Below are 4412 nucleotides of genomic sequence, written 5' to 3'. Positions count from 1 at the left end.
AGAAAAGTTTTCTCCACTTTAATGAGGCCAAAATCCACTCTTTCAAAGCAAATTCATCAACTGCCTGCCCTGCATGGGTTACCGTCCCAGCTCCCTCACACCTATCAGTAATAATGCTAGTCTCTCCAGCAAGATATCAGTCACATCAGACCCTCCCTTGCCTTCCACATGCAACCTGTGACCAAGTCATGTCATCTCCATGCAGATCTCTCAATTCACCTCTTCTCCTCCACAGATGAGCGTTTCCACCTCAACAAGCTCACGATGATGCTGCTGTTTGGATACCCTGCCCAATACCACACCCCACCCAGGCCCAACCTGTGCTGCCACCCAGCATACTTCTGTCCTGTCCTTGAGGACACAGGCGATTGTGATAGGATTTTTTTCTGGGGGTGAACAGGAGGGACCACAGCCATGTCACCTTGATTTTGGACTTCTGGCTTCCAGAAAGGCATGAGAATAAATGTCTGTGGTTTTAAGTCACCCAGTTGGTGGTACTTTGTTACAAAAGCTATGATAAACTAATACAAGGGCAGAGAAAATAATCCAGTTAGTTAAAAGTTTGTCTGAATAGGTAACTGAGTCCACAATTAGCTTGAAGGCCTAAATCACCTCCATGTTAACCTCGATCTTCTCCCTTGGATATGTCTAGGCACATGCAATTAATGATAATGATGACTTTTTTTATGATTTTATCCACCATTTATTAGGTGCAAAGTCTGGTTACTTACACAGGTTGTCTCATCCCATTCCTTATCAGGCAGGGATCATTATCAACCCCTCCTCTGAAGACTGTAACCCATGCCAAGGATGATCTGAAAATAAACCCAGTTTATTCCTCCAGACATGCATGTGGCCCTTTCCAATGGCAGCACCCACCCCATACAATTCTAATTTCTCTCTATCTATCTCACATACACTCACAATGGGGAGCTCCGAGAGAGCCCCTGACCTGCATTTCTCTGTCGGAGTTTCTATTCTTGCCTTTGGTCCCCACCGAGGAAACACAGACCTCTCTCCTACCAGGATGGCCCAGCCACAAGTCCCGTATGATTTAGAGTGTTCCTAACAGAGTCCCAGCTATCAGACACCATCTCTCTGGGGTCCTGCTGCAAAAAACTTGAGAAGACCTCTGATGAAGAAGCCCACGCCATCCTTGCTTATTCCCCGGCCATTACTGCAAACGGCCCTGGTGTGACAGGAAATTTCAAACAGATGCCCCTGGCCCCTCAGTGCCCCCAGGTGACTGATCGTAAGGTCAGCACGTGGCCTCTTCATTTAGGCAGAGCCAAAGCCCGGGCTTTTTAATTGCTGGACCACAGGGTACAGCTGTAATCAATTAGGACAAATGCTTTTCAAAGAAAGCGTTTCTTTTGTTGTGTTGTTGTTGTTATTCTTGTGCTTGGACATGTGAGGGTTGGAGTGGGAGGGGGAGGAATGCAAAGTTATTAAAAGTGTCAGTAGGCAAGCAAAGTCTCTTTTATGATTAAATGAAATAAGAGATTGCATCTCTATCTAAGATGAAGGAGACATCCAGGAACGCTCCAGGAGGAAGCTGAACTAGAAATCTATACCACATCACAAACGCGGTATTTAATGCCAGACTTCAAACCAGAGTTTCTCCTGCACTTTTCTCTCCCAAATTTTCTGAAAGAACCACCAGGCAGTTAGCACTATACTTTTCACTTTTTTCCTACTTCACTTTCTCCTGGGAAGGAGGAAAAGACAAACCTATAATGAACCAACCCTGGTTTATTACAAACATAGCAGAACTGATCCAATGGAATGGGTCTGCAGCCTTCCATGAAGTTATGTTAGAAGACAGAGCAGCAGTTCTAGCAATGCCAGAGCTTATTTAAAGTATCTCGGTACTTCTCCTGGGAGTCTCAGTGTCAGCTTTTGCACCAACCACACCAAAAGCCACGATGGTACTTCGTAATCAATCTCCATTTGGGGACCAAAAATGGCATCGTCACGTGGGATGTTTGCTGCACTGCTGAGAAAAGTGGTTCTCAAGTGGGGTTCATTTTGCCCTCCTGGGGACATAAGTTAATGCCTGGAGATGTATTTGAAGGTCACAATTAGAGGGAAGGATACCAGTGGCATCTTGTGGATAGACACCACTGTGAATGCCTGACTAGGCACAGGGCAGTCCTTAACAAGAAAGAACAATCCAGCCAAAATGTCAGTATTGTGGCAATCAAGAACCCCTGCACTTGGTTAAGCTCCAAGTGGCATCAGGATGCCAAACCCTCCCGCAGAAGATGGAGCTGTTATTGAGAGACTATACTGAGTCTTTTGATGGTAGCTTTCCCAGCTAACAGCATTTTGAACAAAAGCAACATCATTAGGAAAAGATTTGGTTTCCCCAAAGGAGCTGCCCATTTGATCTCTGCTTGCTCTGCTGGCTACCAAAAATGGTTCACGTGCTCAGGGATGTCCTTCCAAGAGATGCTGTAATTACATTGTCTCTGAGGCTGGAGGTTTTCTGATTCCTTTCATTTTGAAGCTGTTAAATCTTTTCTAGAAATAAAATTGTAGTTATGCTGAACTCAATGTAAAAAAAAATAAAAATTGCATCACTGTTCTCCTTGCAGAATGGAGGACCTGAGACCTTCCTTGTGCAGGGCCAGCCCTAACCATCACCATCTCTCCCTTCCCCAACCTCCTCCAGGACCTAAAAGAGCTACTTTGAAAATCAATGTCTGTAGGGAGCAGGAATAGAAACCGTGCAGGTTTTCTGATCCCATTGAGACCAGGTAAAGGAGGAGTAAGAGTCCTCAGTGGTTTTTTGCAGGTCTTTTATTGGGGTTACCAGGTACACAGAAGGCAGGGGGGCTGGGGGGCCGGGAGGCTGGCAGGCCTCCCAGCCCCCAGCAAGTCTTTATGTGGGCTCTCCGGCCTTCTCTGCTTCTCTCTCGGCTTCTGCTGCTTCTCGGCTTCTTGGCTTCTGCTGGTGTCCCCGTGACGCCGCCCTTAAAAGCCCAGTCTCAGCCCAGGTGAATCCCATCTACCTATGCCCACACCCTACTCCAGGTGCCCGCCATCAGGCATGCATTCAGGACCGCAAGGATCCATCATCTATCCTGATGGCGGGAGGGCAGAAAAGCCTGACATTTTCCCTTACCCTACAATGTCCTACACCTGAGCTGCGAAAAGAGTAGCGCTGTGTAGACGAGGAGACCTCACATGTTTGTACTGATTCACTTCATGACAAGTTCTGATCCTTTTACCCCAAAACATATCCTTGGAAACATGTCCATCATGTTGATTTATGTACTTGATTCTAAGGAACAACAGTATAGCTGTCTCTCCTTGATGACTCCTATTATAACTAATTAGAACATCACTTATGTGAATAATACATAGATATAATTTATAAACAGGAGTAACCACAAAGCAGGTGATTTTTTAAAAAGTCTATCATTTCAGCATGCCTTAGGCACTTCTCTGCCCTCCTGACATGCAACTTCAGTGTGCTGAAAAGAATGCCATGCTTATAGAGCAAAAATTAGAAACCTTTATTCTAATTTGCCATTTGGAGTCTAGGAAATGTGATGGCTTCAGGCCAAGATTGCATTCTACGGTCCTAATTGTATGGGATGCTCATCTTTCTTCCAAATAGTCAAAAGCTGCATCAGCTGAAATGATGTATCTAAAATTGTAAAAAGTGTTTGGATTTAAATCCCAAAATATCAATAAAAGAATGAAGAGAGAAAATCATTCCCAAATATACACAAGGCCATTTGAACTTAGCACAGTCCAGCTGGGATGTTCTTAAAAATCTTATTTTTCGCTTGAGACAAAAGACCACAAGCATGTGTGTGACAGTCAATGTCCAAGATGGCTCCCAGTGAGCCTCTCATCCAGGTGTTCACATCTCAGTGTAGACCCCTTCCACATTCCACCCAGCCTGGATCTGCATCTCTGACAGCATACAGCGGAAGGGATGATTTGGCACATCTGAGGACACTAGCTGCCATATAGTGAGCTACCTTATAGAGAGGTCCCCATGGATAGGGGCTGACAGACCTCCAGTCAACAGCAAGTGAGGAATGAGGACCTCAGTCTAGGAGACTACAAAGAATTGAGACCTGCCAACAAACTTATGGATGAGGATCCTCCCCCACTTGAATCTTCAGCTGAGACCACTTCCTTAGCCAAAGCTTGACAGCTCATGAGACACACTAAACAAATCTGCACAACTAAGCCACTTCTGGATCCATAACAGTCAGAAATTGTCTTCAATAGTAAATGTTTGCTAAGTTTTAGATTAATTTGCTATTTAGTAATAGACTGCCTTAATAAGATCCTCAGACCCAAGAAGGACCAATCATAATGAATGGGGTTCACAGGACATCTAAGGTAAGGTCAAAGAAATGGAAAGAATTGGGGAGATCCACCTTTGAGCA

The sequence above is a fragment of the Talpa occidentalis genome, unplaced genomic scaffold (assembly GCF_014898055.3).
Source record: "Talpa occidentalis isolate TD23 unplaced genomic scaffold, MPIMG_talOcc4v2.1 talOcc4.3, whole genome shotgun sequence".
In the NCBI taxonomy this organism is placed as follows: domain Eukaryota; kingdom Metazoa; phylum Chordata; class Mammalia; order Eulipotyphla; family Talpidae; genus Talpa; species Talpa occidentalis.
The sequence above is the reverse complement of the archived record's forward strand: the minus strand, read 5'-3'. Positions refer to the sequence as shown.